Here is a 14,718-nt window from a genome sequence, read left to right on the forward strand (position 1 = left end):
TAACTCCTTTCACACTTTGACAAAACACCCCTGAAATAGCACCGCATCAGCAAAGTATTATTTTCATTGTATCATTATCTGTTCCGAAGTACTAGCAATAACTCCAGAAAGGACTGGGCAATTCAAAATTAATAAAACGAACCATCCATAATATCAAATGTTTGATGCAAAACCTAGACTTGGGAATTGCAGCAAAGTTGATATGTCGGTTTCTCGCATTTATGTCGATACTCAAGAATGCAAGGGAAAAACACCTGCATTTTAATTATTTCATATTCCTCCTCCTACGCTAGATTTCTGTAGGGCAACAGTTTCCATTTCTCAGTTATTCATATAGATGTCTACTCACTTTGTTCCATACCTCCATTGCGACAGATAAAATACCTTACTTGTAACCTGAAAGCCCCCTTTTCTTCAAATTCGCCCTTAAATCTCACTTCTATCTATGATGCCCACAAGAAGCTGCCAACTGATAATGCTCAGAGAGCTCAGAGGACGGGGACTTTTTGGATCTACTGAGTTCATGGGATTTTTTTACTACACGAAGGAAAACTGCCAGTATCGTCATCCACTTTTGTATGAGGAAGTGTAGAAAAATAAAATATCCCAATGGATCTCAAGGAATCCTGCTTCTGGCAACCTGCACTTTATTTTTTTTTTTTGTTTAACATAGTGCCAACAGATTACAGATATTATCAATTATAGAACAGGGTCCATATGGCAAAAATTTGCCCTGTTTTGTAATTGACACCTCAGAAAATATTCATAGCTACCTGGCCATGACTGGAGTTTTTGTTGGCTACAATGGGATTTCCAAACTCTACACATTTAGGAAATCTAAATGCACATAACTGCCATACTGCCACTAACTCAATACTTTATAAAAAATGTCACAACAATAAGTACATTTTCCTTAAATCTGCAAAGCCTAGAGTCATGGGATTATGAGAGAATTTGAGGTGAAAAAAAGTTTACGTTCCCAAAGCAATTTTTTCCACAGTAAATAGCTCAGGAGACAAGAAAAATAAAACAAAAAAGATTCAAATACTTGGTCATTAACACTCAGCGCCTGGCAGGTTGGCATGCACTACACATATTGAGTGGTGCTCCTCTTCACCGATGTTTCCTGTGCCAACAGTGACAACGTTTCATGGTGGAAAAGGTACAGGACAGCCTGGTCTGCTGCGAGTCCTTGACATAATGTTATTTCTTTCCCCTTGTTTGAACTGTGAACTCTTTCTACAGACATAGTCTTTCAGACGTCTGTGATATCTAACACAAAATGAAACCCAAGATCAAAGACACTTTTGTAAAGTATTCAACAGGCAGCAGCTTCTGCAGGAGTACTTCAATTTTCCCTTTGCAGATCTTTCTTTCCCAACGAACGTGGAATAGTGATTAATTTGTAGAGTAACTACAACAGCGTATAGCGGACTCATGAAAAACGTTCTTACAGAAGGTTAACTCTATCAAAACAGAAAAAGCCACAATAAAGAGAAAAGCTTTGTTATGTGGTTATAGCAGAATTTATCTGCATTTTTTTCCTAAGTGCTACTAACAGATGTAGAGTAGTACAGTACTCTTACCTAAATCTAACGGAAGAAAAAAAAAAAAAGATGCTGTGGACTTAAATTTTCTTCCTATAAGACAGCTCTGACTTCATATTCTATTCTTAACCCTTATTTAATAATTAAAAATAATTATATTATTAAATAGTAATTCATAATAATTATGCTAATTCTCAATGATTCAAAGACATTTTCTTATTTAACTATTTGCATCCTGTATCTAGTAAGTATCAATTTTAGTGACCCTAAAAGAGACTGGTGTGACAAACACACCTGAGGGACGGGATGCCATCAAGAGGGGCCTGGGAAAGCTTGAGAAGTGGACCCATGTGAACCTCAGGAGGTTCAACAAGGTCAACTGCAGGGACCTGCACCTGGGTCGGAGCAACCCCCAGTACAAGCACAGGCTGGAGAGCAGCCCTGCCAAGAAGGGCTTGGCGGTACTGGTGGGTGAAAAGCTGGACAGTGTGTGCTGGCAGCAACCCAGTCTAGTGGGAGGTGTCCCTGCCCAGGGCAGGGGGGGTTGGACTCGATAGCCTTTAAAGGTCCCTTGCAAAAAAAAAAAAAAAAAAGCTAGACATAATTTTCAAGGAGGAGAATATTTGTTACATCAAGTGATAAGATTCAGACAAAAGCGACAGATTTTGAGTCAGAAAGCCCTTCCTCGGGTCAGGCGAAAAACTGCCACAGAAGTTTTTATATAGCTAAAAGTGTATTTTTCTGATTTATGGCATTTAAGATGAGATTTTTTAAGTTCAACAATTTGAAAGTTGACAAATTACTTACCAGGTATGACACTATATGTTGTAAAATTATAAAAGTGGAGGACTAAACTAGTATCTCACCCTGATTAATAAAGTACTGCATGTACGTCAACTACTAAGAAGAATGCACTACAGGCAAACGTAACAGTTCCTGTGCCAACATTGTGCAAGTAAAGAAAAACATGGACAGCTAGCAAAGCTAAATTCAGGTCTCCCACCTCTTAATTCAAAACGATATCACTGGAACTGTATTAATTGGGTAGACACAGCAGCGAAAAAATACTTAGCAAGGAATAGCAGAATCCACAGCAGTTCTGTTTATAGCAATGTTCCTGGACCGGCTCTTGGAATCTGTTCTCCATGGACCAACAAAACTTCCCACTTTAAGATCTCATGAGAAAGACAGTGACCATAGACCACTATTCCAACTGTAAGATGAGGAATTTTCTTCTTAATTTTAGAATAATGAAGCTTAATTTCTTGCCTAGTAGCAAAGAAAGGCCATTTTTAATCTGGCTAGTTATTTGATGCAACTCTGTCTAAAAAAACCCAGCAGGCTATTCAATTAGGATTGGCAGTAAAAGCTGTAGCGTAAGCCTAAAGATATATCAAAAACTCAGCTCAAAAGCAGGCTTTTTAATCCTGATTTATTGGATTTCTTGAGGCATAAAGCTTTGATCATTTCTTTAATATCACAAAAAATTGAGAGATCTTGTGAAATACATGTGACAGATTACGCAGGCTGTACATCAACACAGCAAACACAAGTTCAGCCACCACCTCTAACCTACAAGACTGCTTGCTGTCACAAACGGTCAGACAGAAGAAAGAAATCAGGGCATATACAAACACTATGCAAATGTTTCCACCAATCCATCATTAGCCTGAAGCATGTCGTTCTCAACAAAAGAGACACTATCAAAATCAACATAAAAATACTAAATTTTCCACAATTTTTAAAACAAACACCGACAAACTTTATACAATATTTAGGCATAATACCCTTTGAATAGTAAGCAGGGGCTCTATAGAGCTGATGAATTACTAAATTCTCAGCAAGCAACAGCAGAATTCAGCATTCATACACATATCGAGAAAGTACCCTGATAATTTCAAGTACAGCAAAACCTCAGTTTGAACTGTCACGGACTATTACACAACTGCTGCGCTCAATGCCAAAGGTGGCTGCATTTCAGCAGTGAGAGAGTGAGTCATAGTTTGCACAATCGGAAAAACTCTTGGGATGAAAAGTACTGTACAAGTCATTCATAGTATCACTAGTGTTCCAGTGCTGAAATTGGCTCCATGCATGAAAACACTCCCACTTACTGAAAAAACAAAGCATGACTGTCAAGCGTTTGGCTATACATCCTATATCTACTTACACCTGTTATCTTTGTTATTTTTGGCAACAGTGGTGGAGGAGTCCAGTTGAAGTGTAGATTTCACTATCGCTCCAGCACGCCGTTCAAACTGCTGGCAAATTCAATCAAGCGGGGTTCTCCACGCTCGGTGTCATAGACAGAGACGTGCAATACGAAAGAAAACATGAAAACTGGAGGGGTGAGCCCCTGTTATGACGCTCTGTCCCAGGACGATGTGCAACTGTAAAGGAAGTAAAAACCAGAATGAATTCTGCAGCACACCCATGCTATTTGTATTCTCTGATCTCTCCCAATTCCACTTTGGAGTCATTCCCTTTGGCTATGTTTAAAGAGGCAAAGAACAACTTAAACGGCGAATAAAAACACTGAGCTGAAGACCAAGGACTTTGAGTAGATTTTTACAATATGGACTGATATCACAATTCATTTTTTTTAACAGTTCTAATGATGCAAGCAAAGATAAATTGTTAAATGATTATGTCCCTGATGGAAAACCGTTTGGATCTGAAAAATATTCATCTAACACATTATCCTGGCTCTGTGTGTCACCAAGGCTTGTAACACCTCTGTCTCCTGCAATCAGCTGTTTAGGATCTTCCTCAACAGGAGTCTGTACCCTGAAGAGCTGTTTTCTGTGTGGTTTTAGGGTTTTTGTTTCACTTCAATAGCCACTGATGGCGACCTAAAAAAATCTATTCATGCTTTTGGCCTCCACAATCTTCTGTAGTAGCACATTCCCAAATTTAATTCTGTGCTATTTAAGAACACTTTGCATTTGTATACTGCCTATTTCTTGTATTACGAAAAATTATGAAAAGTTATGTTCTGTGCACCTTTCCCACACTATTCATGAATTCATAGCCACCCTCCATAACTCCCCATTTAGTGTTCTCTTTGCAAAGCGGAAAAATCCTAAACAATTCAGTCTCTCGTCACAAAGCAGTTGTTTCACAATTTTGATCACATCTCCTCACTGTGCATTCTCAAGTTACTGTCTAATCTTTGTCAGATCACAGTGCTGGTTTAAGTAAACCATTGTTTTGCTAGTCAGTTAAAAATCACAGTTACAGTTAAAAAACAAATCATAATCACGGTTAAAAAACACAGTTAAAAGTTCTCTCATTCATAAATATAGGGAAAAACGAGGACTCACAAGTTACTAACAGCACTGTATCACCTACATGTGGTATGTTGGTCCAAAGATCTCTCATATACAAGTTTTACACCTTGGGGCACGTAAAATGAAAAATCATACTTAATGTTGAGCAGAAAACACGTTTCCTGACCTATACAAAGATTTCAATTTTAAATTCACAGCAGTCAGCCTTGCCACAAAACTTCCCCATTAGCCCTAAGCCAGCACTGGAGCACTGTAACTGGAAGCTGATGATTTCTTTGTAGCTACCAAGTAGATTTCCTACTGCATGACAGATAGAAAGTAAAAATACTGTTCTGGCTGCCTCATAATTCTCTTCTCTAGTCCCCGCGGAGTACCCAAGTGGAGCAGAATGAAAACTCTTACCACCACCGAGGAGCAGAGAATCTAACAGTTATAAAAAGCCAGATTCTATCTATCACGCAGAGACTGCACAAGAATGATGCTGAGCATAGCTGTAACTGGAGAAAAGCAGCAGTTATATGCAGGTAAACCCTCGGCAGTATAAGGTTGTCACTCTGGGTAGATATACACTGTGGAGAAATACCAAAGAGAGCATATGGGGCAGTAAATCAGCCACTGGGCCTAAGAAGATCTCAGACAGGCAAAAAACCACAGCAAGCTGGAACAGCTGTGCCCCAGGAAACAGCAGAACGAATGGATTTACTACCTCCTGACTGCAGTGATACCAATATCTCCATAGAGAACCGCGGGGCAAACAAGGGAAACTGAAAACTATAAGTCAATGTATTTGATAAACAAGTTATAAATATCCAAAATGCTGCTTCGTTTCAGTACTTAACACTGTGTTTCGCTCAGAAAGGAAAATACAGATGACTAACGTTAACAGGATAACTCTGATATCAGACACTGAAAACTGGGTGCTATGTTTCACACAAGCTTATGTTACACAGTTCTGACCAGTTACAGCAAAGACAAAAGTATCCGCCTTTCTGTAGTTCTATTTACACTAAACAATGCAGTGCAACTCAGAGATACATCACAAACTCTGAACGAGGTCGTGTTTTCACGTGGCAAAGAGCATTGCTGCGCATAGATACCAGGGCAGGCCTTTAACGTAGTACAGCTGCTTCAGCGTAACTCAAGCCAGTTCACGAGAAACACGATAATCCTAATGCAGCTATGCTGCTTTCAGCTCTGGAGAGGACTTTCACGTTGATCTGGGAAGCTCAACTCGGCACTGCATTGCACACAATGAGCGTACCATGATAGATTCTGTGTTCTTCGTCGTTCCTGTGCTATAAAGTAGATTGGATGGTCCTTTATCGTGGAATTTGAAGGTGAGAGGTGCTGAGCCAGAACAACTTTCCACCAGAATGATTAACTGAACATGGCCAGTGCACATCCCATAACGCTCTTGGCAAATTCAGTGTGGAAATGTGCAATAAGCAGAACTGGGGTCTTAACTCAGACCAACTGTACAAACCCATAGCCTCTAATGAGACATAGTTTGGACTCAGCCGACTGGGTTAAAAGATCACTGTCCCTGGCTGGAGGCATCTACATTATCATCTTTATTCTCCCTAAAGGAGGTTGCCATCCTTTCCGATCACTTACATGACACAGGCAAATAGTCTCTGATCCACCCGTACCAAAAAGACTCCATCTACCATATAGTAAGTACACCGTATGTTAATAGTTCCATTTAACCTCAGCCATTGGATTAAGAAACTACTATACGTGCAGTTTTGTCAGCAGCTTTGCTCGCTTCTGGCATAAATGGAAGGATGAAGACATGTGGAAGTACCTTTTAATAAGTCTCAGTTGCAGTTTGAATAGTACACCTGGCCACAGCAGTACATTTTTGCTGCTTTCACAAAAGTAAAAGAAAATTAAGTACAGCTTGATTTATAATTTATCCACCTGAATTCATTACTGTATTCTATTTTTCTGTACGCTGTACGATAGGTATTTCATTCTAGGCATCACCTTGTTACCCTGAACATTTGGTGAAGACATCTGATTAGGTTTTAATTGATTCTTCCAGACTTTTTGACAAAGGCCTGGCCTACAGAATAATTATCATATTGAGACTTGTTGGTATGCGGTGAGAATATTTATACTATTTTATTTCTGTAGGAGGAAATAAAGTTAACAGATTAATTTTAGCTTTTAAAAACATACATGAAAGCCCTAAAACATGGAGAAGGGAACAAGAGAGGTAAATATCAAAACCCATAATGATCTAAAGCTGCTTACTACAAAAATAGACAAAATATTATTCGGTATATTTCAAAAAGCTGCAATTAACTATGAGATTTTCAGTTGTTAATGACATTGGGTTACTGTGTCACTATGAATAACCCAAGGCCCAAACTGTCATTTTTATTTTTTTTTGCTAAGTTAGAACTTCTTTTCATTCCAAAGATTTTTCCTGAAAAACTACTGAGAGAGAAAAGATTTCTTACAGTTGGAAAAATATAAAATGATATTTTTAAACCATGACACGAAAGACTCAAAAGACCCTGAAACAAACAGTTCAAACTAATAAACTGAACTAAATTTTGAAAACGCACATAGGGATTTATTCCAGATTGGCACATACATTACAGGAAATTAAGATTTATTTATAATAGTGAAATTGATACGACAAGCATTCCTTCTGAAAAAATAAGCTATAGGGGGAAAAAAGAAAATTATTACTAAGAACTAAGTTTACTAACAGATGAGCATTTTGTGGCACATAAAAAGAAAATTGCATCTCCCATGCATTTTGTTCCCAGAATTGTTTATTAACAACACACAAAGAAACTCAAGTTAGAAAGGAATGCTATCTTCTCTGCCACCATCTGCAGTGGGAAACCATCCACCAAAAAATATTCCCCTGAAAAATATCTAACTAGTATTGGATATCATTCTCAGAAAATTCCAAGTCCTGCTGAACACCATCAAACGCTCTCGTTTTCATTAGCTGAATTAGTAACGCTACACAAATCCTTCGACTGGCCCATGACAAGTCAAACCCAAATCAGACCTAAAGGCTTCAAGAGCCTTTACCATCCCATTAAATGCCTGATGGCCTGTGTGAAAGAAAAGGCAGGTGTCCTAACAAAAACCGGTACCGCAACTGGCTGATGACCGGTCTCAGAAAGGAGCCAGAAACTGAACTGAGGTGAACATTACAATTGTCTCACCTCTACAATTCAAGGCAGGAATACACTCACCACTTTATAGATTTTTCCCATTTCAAAGATGCTTTCTGTTAGGAGGTATAGCTACACAGTAAAGTCCTTGATATTCGACAGATCATCTATGGTTGATAAGGCTTGGGATGGGCTCAAACGAGGTTTTATCAGTAACCTGAGAAGCGTGCCGTGGAACTACGGAAGAACAAGAACAGATAGTAATAGTGATGGCATTAATGTTAATGTCGTTTTAGAATAAAAGCACTTAGTTTTACCCTCAAAAGAATAAACTGCCACCTATTTTGTTAATCCACATCACAAAGGACATACTGTTCCTTTATTAAGTATTATCCTAATATTTAAGGCAAAAAATATTATTTCGTCTATTTAACATTCTCTAACAGAGACCAAGTTTCAGTCACACTGGAACCAATCTCATGAAGGATGTTTGACGAGTGTAACTACATTTAGACAAAAAAATTAATTATTTCCATATTTATCAAAAACAATATTAAGGATTTAACGAGTCTCCAAGATCGTGTGTAGAGTCAGTTAAACATTAAAATTGATCATAAAGTGTTTTGAAAAATTTTATTCATTTGCAGTTATAATTGGGAAAAGGGATTCCAATGCATCAGCTTAAATACATTTCAAATACTTCTCCAGCCCAGCCATGAGAAAAATGTTTTAATGCACCTAAAAGACTGTAAGTATTAAGATATGGCCAAAAAAACCCCAAATTCAATTCATCACTGAATTTTTCCTCCACTGTTCTATTAACCTATTTTTAGCAGAAAACACAGTTGAAAATAAATAAGTCAAATATAAGAAATGATCCTCCATGTATATTTCATTTGGTCTGTAACGAGTGTTTTTGAATGCTTAACTGAATGTTCATAATAAGGTACCATGTAATTAGACTTCTGAATTTCAAGTTGATTTTTCAATATTTATGTGAATCACATGACATTATCTTTTATATCAGGTGCTAACTATCAAAAATGACTGAGAGAGATTAGCAACACAGCAGGGTTTCTTGTTGCTGTGTCTTTTGAATTCAGGTGAGGCTGGATCCTTAAATGTTATCAAAGCACTCCCAGTTTACTTTGAAATCTAAGCAACCTAAAAATAAGCTAAAAGAATTTCTGTAAGAAGAGAAGTGTAGAGTAAACTTATTTCAAAACAGAAACTTCATAGCAGAACAAATAGTCTCTTAGGCAGGAGATGATGGATATGAAAAAGGACAATCTGCCATTAGAAAAGCTTTATTTTATAATAAACTATGTATCTTTTTAAAAATACGTAAAAATATCTTTTTTCTTATTTAAAAGAAACAGGAATTAAAGATAATCCGTTCTGCCAATGATAACCTATTTTAAACTTAATTCTATTTACTTCCTGTATATGCTACCATTGTTTACTTAGTGGCTTACAAAGATGCATAACAAAAAAATAGCATTCTAATATTAAATTAGTAACTGTTCAGTACATGCACTGCATTTGCTTTTCCTCAAATTACCACTGACTTTTAACAAGATCCAGTTGTACTACTGGATTTATTACAGGAAAGATTGTGGGAACTCTGAGGTCCCAAGAGCCTTCCAAAATGATGGGAGAGGAGGAAAAAGCAGAGTTCTGTGTCACCATGTACCAGAACGGGCTGGGTGCAGGAGAGGAAGTACTTTGTGCTTCTAAAGGATGCATTCTCCTCCATGCCTCTTCGTTCGATGGGAGATGGAGATGACCACATCTGGGGCACCAGCCTATTAATATCACGAGCTGTTTTCTCATTTCTTAGGGTGAAGATTATTGCTATGCTTTGCCAGTTAGTGATAGTAGTCCCTTCCTAAATAATACCACAGAGGCAGATGAAGAAAGGAGAAGCAGCATTAATAAAAGTGTTTGAGATGAAGTGAGTAGAATTAGCACAAAATAGTCCAAAATAGAAAAGCAGTAGACCACAAGATGAGACTTGTTTCAATATCTATAAGTAGCACAATGTGTAGGAGCGTATAAAGTGTGGCTACATTTCAAATATAAAAATATTACCATGAGGCTTCTCCCTCCCACTCTATTATACTCTCCAAGAGAAAAGAGAGTAGGTAGACAATGAAATTCTTAGTTCACTGCCAAGAATTCCAGTGCAAACAAATTATCAAGAGAATCAGATAAGAATAATGATGTGATATTGATAGAGAAAGCAGAAGCTCGGTATAAATTAAAGTTTAAAATAAACTGTAGGAGTGACAGAAGGGAAAGGTAAAAAGGCAGGCAGGGAAAAAGATCTGTATTTTGATAGAGAAAAGGGTACGTACATCCTGTACATACTACTGGTAACACAGCATGAACAAACAGATCTCACATTGTAGGCAGTCTCCTCCTTAGATAACAAGAGCATCAGCAGTGCAAGACACTGCTTATGTAAAAAAGCAGTATGTTCAGCAGAAAATAGTTCCTAATTGCCAAAGTTAGTCACTTGGAAAATCACCCGCAGTAGACTGCACTAAAGAATGAAGAGCAAATGGGTTTATTCTACTGTTTTAAAGTTTGAGATTTTTAGTAGCTCAGTCCATTTTGCTTAGCGGGTGGGAATATTACCATAGTCTCCTGAATTGCAACACACAAGTAAAGGTATTTTTACCCTGCCTGGCTTACTTTCCAAGGTTATGTAGTCTGAAGTGATCAGGTATGAAATCAGAATTCTCCTTCACAGGCCTTCTTGAACAGTCTCAGTGATCATTTCAATTGACCTAGTTTTCCTCCTTCTAGATACTCATGCTTCATGGTATCTTACTCTGATGTATTTGATACAATTCTGTGGGGAATTCCCAGAAAGATACATCCCCACTCAAGGACACAGATTCACTTAGTCTGTTGTAAACGGACATATCAAGAGATGTTGATCATTCCAACAAAGACACAGATAAAAAAACAGTATATGGAAATCTGAAAAATTATAAAGTATGATAAGATGATTTTTTTGGTTGCAAGTCAAATTTAATCAGTTCAATGAATTGGCAACAGTATTGTACATAATCACAGAATCGGCATTAAATGAAAATTGTATCAGAAAACCCAAGGGAATTCAAACAAATGATTGCTGAAAGGTGGAGTAACTTTAAGAAAATGAAAAAATTAAGGGAAAATAGGATGCTTTACCAACATATGGTAACACCTAAAAACTTCCAAAATAGAAACACTATAATAACAGGCAAAAGACCTCACAGGCAGCCAGTCATGCAGCCGTCACCAAGGCAGTCAAATGCCAATTCAGCTGATTGACTAGAGAACAGACCATACTGATGCTTGGTTTTAAGAAGGAACAAATCACACCTAGTCACGAACATCTATATTGAACTTGCTCCAACCTACCATAAAGATGCTCTAAGATGAAAAGTCAAGGACTTAAAAAAATACCACCCAAACTCCTGAAGATATGAACAGAACTGATTAAAACTTTTTTCTTCCCCACACAAAAGAAAATTCTGCCCATAGAAATGATGTGCTTTCCAGCTCTACAACTTTCTTATTATATGGAGAAAACTAAAATTGCAGTCTAGCTCTGTCCTTCGTTCTTAACCAAGATAAAAGATGAGAACTGAATTTAAGCCATTAACATGGATACTTTTGAATGTTGTCTTAAAACAAAAAAAAGGGCAAGTTAAAAAAAAAAGTATTGCTTTGTATATAGTAATGAATCTCATCTAACCCAAGGAAAAAAAAGCCATTCTAAATGGAGGAAAAAAATATTTTAAAATGCTGATGACTCTTTCACATTTCACACCCCATAACACAAAAAAGCATACTCTGTAGAAATTAGTAACTCACAGAAGCAAAGTTTCTGTTACTTAAAGAAGACATTAACTAGATTTTATAAAGCCGGGAAGGTCTGTGCCACCATTTATTTCCCTGTGTTTTATTTTATACATATTTTATTGCGTATGAGGGGCAGTATATGCTCTGAGATGCAATGATAAGGTGCATACATGCACACAAGTTGAAGTGTCCTACAGAGTTAAGGATTTCAACAAAAAGAAGTCTTAGAAAGTGAATTGTCCAGCTCTGCAGCCTTTCTAAAGGTTGAAAATACATACAGCACCCTTCACACTTCTTCCTCTTTGCAAGCCTCTAGTGCTTATACATTTAAACAAGTTGGGTTGTATTACTAGCTGGGCTGATTGAAAGCTAGATTTTTTTATCTTCAATGGCCAATAGATCCATGATACTGGACCAGGACACTGCTTCTTAGGCCCCAACTTAATATAACAATATTCACAAAAGTATACATTTTTAAATCATCTGGATTGCTACCATTGCAAACTCACGCTTACGTTTATTGTACCATATCCTCACAGACATTCATCTGTCTCATTTGCAACTTCTCATTAATACGAAGTATTGTAAGATACCTCCAAATAAATCCCGAAGAAAGTATTTGTTGATACTTTTATCAAAAGTGTATTGATTTTCCCTGTCTACATGAACTACAAAAGGAGTGAACATAGTCACCATTCTCCACCACAGCATAAGTTAATTGTAGAGTGGCTGAATCTTTACCGCAATCACAGCTATAAATAAAACCTTCCTGAAAATACTAAATAAATATGCTCTGATTTTCTGTGCACATGTTTGTGTTCCATATACAACAATAGACAAAAAAAAAGACAAAGAGAATGATGTTGAAGCATTTTACAGTTTTTGGTTCTCCTATACTAATTTGACACAACTTGAAATCTAATGATTTAATAGGTACAATGGGGGGGAACTACACAGAGAAACATTAACCCTCTTATTTATTTTGATAAGCAGGTCTACTGGGGTCTTTATGGGAAACTCTTGAATAAAGGATGCGTGCACTGGGTAGGTCACAGTTTGGCTTCTGAATTCGTACAGAGGAATCTTATTTTATAAACCCTCCTACAGATATTCAACAAAACTTGAAATTAAGGGAATAGTAGAGGTACAAATCAGTCACAGATTATTTTCTTTAAAGAAGTAAGAACTGTAAGATCAGAAAACGTTACTCAGCATCAGGGCAAGTGCAAATCCAAAGACCTTTGAAGTAAAGACTCATGTCCACAGAGCTGGTGGGTGAAGAACTCGGCTAATGGTGAGAAGTCCTCAGATGTGCCAGTAACAATATAGTTACCATGGTTTTCTACGAGCCAGTTCATGGAAAGAACATATTGAAAAGCACCTTATTTATAGAAAGTATGTCATTATTGTATCAACAGAATTTCTTGGAGCTGTCAAGTCCTGTTCCGTTGCAATATGTTCACCCTACAAGTACCACTGGACTGGGGACCTACATTAGAGCTGATGGAGTTCCACTTGTCTGTCTTGGACCATGCTTGGGTCTAGTTTTATCTGAAGTATTCAGCAATTGCATTTACTCATATAATGCAATTAAATCCAAATAACCTGGTACAGTCAAATGGCCACAGAAGGTAAAGATTTTATGTTAGCTGTTTCTCAAAAAAAAAAAAAAAAGACAAAAAGGTCTGAATCACCTGTCTCAGCAGTCAACCATATCAATAAAGTTTGACATAAATGTACTGGAACTCACGGAAACTAATGCTATAAACAGTTTTACGAAGAAGAGCTATAGAGTTGCATAATGTGAGTGTTACATGTATTTGGAAAAATAAAGTGGTTTCTTAGCACTTAAAGTATTACTACACTTTTAAAAATAAAAAATGTAACATACTACCAATGTTTTACACCTATATGCTACTTAAATGCAGAAGTTATTATACAGTTAGAGAGTAGTATTGTAAGTAGCACAGTACTACAAGACTTTTGACTCTTTCTGTTTAATGACACCAGAAATAGGAATTGTTTTTCAGAAGTGTCCATATTACATTAAAGGATGTTTAGGCCACATTTTTAAGCATTGCGTTTATTACATAATTTGTTTTGAAGGAGTTATACTTTTCTGATTCTTTAAGCTCTTTTAACTCCGTCATCTCATTTGCACAGCTGGAGATCTTTAAACCCACTCTCTTCATAGTTAAAAACAACGTAACAAGATTAGGCTGAGAGCCAACAAAATCAACTGTGTGCCAACCAGTCTTCTGAATTCTAATTAGAACATCATTTGTATTAACCTCCATTTTTCTAACATAAGGACAATACTATTATTTCTATGATTACATCAGTGAAGTAATTATCTATTCCAGGAATATATTGCAAGATAGAAACAATAAAATGTCATTCTAATAGGGCAACTTGTAGAAAGTTAATAATAGGTAATTACTCCATTTATGCTACATATTAATCTAAAAATGTTTAATAGAAGTGTAATAAGGAGATAGCCACTCATAGTCAAGAGGAATCTGATAAACAAGAGTACATACGAGAGTATTTATGTTCTCATCTACTGAAAAATCTTTCCAGCCAGGCAAGGAGTTACTATGCTTTCTATTCACCTTTTCTAAATAGCTTTACCATCTATATCGTAACTTACCCTAAAGACAGAGTAGCTTTTTCAGTTAGCTTTGAAAAATATTTTATTTTCAGCCTCTGAGTTAAGAATGCTCTTTTTTGTTCATTGCTCTTTTTTTATTCCATTGTTAGTACGAATAAGATTACCTAGTTTACACAAGCTTATTATATGTGCATATTAACACATGATCACAACTATTCTATATATAAAACTAATATGTATAGTCTCCTATTATTTTTGTTTAAAGAAGACAT

The 14,718-nt window shown here is 36.7% G+C and overlaps 1 long non-coding RNA gene across 2 annotated transcripts in view; it reads right to left on the reverse strand.

Annotated features, from left to right (window-relative positions):
- Positions 1-2,962: 2,962 nt before the first annotated feature.
- Positions 2,963-14,718, reverse strand: part of LOC141746188 (uncharacterized) — a 28,605-nt gene continuing 16,849 nt past the window's right edge. The window contains exons 4-5 of one of the 2 annotated variants that reach the window (XR_012588259.1): positions 8,059-8,214; positions 2,963-3,937 (exon numbers count right to left, since the gene is read on the reverse strand). This is a non-coding gene — a long non-coding RNA (uncharacterized LOC141746188). The remainder of the gene's footprint in view (positions 3,938-8,058; positions 8,215-14,718) is intronic. The other variant, XR_012588258.1, reaches the window with a different exon arrangement.

This window comes from Larus michahellis, chromosome 7 (genome assembly GCF_964199755.1).
Source record: "Larus michahellis chromosome 7, bLarMic1.1, whole genome shotgun sequence".
In the NCBI taxonomy this organism is placed as follows: Eukaryota; Metazoa; Chordata; class Aves; order Charadriiformes; family Laridae; genus Larus; species Larus michahellis.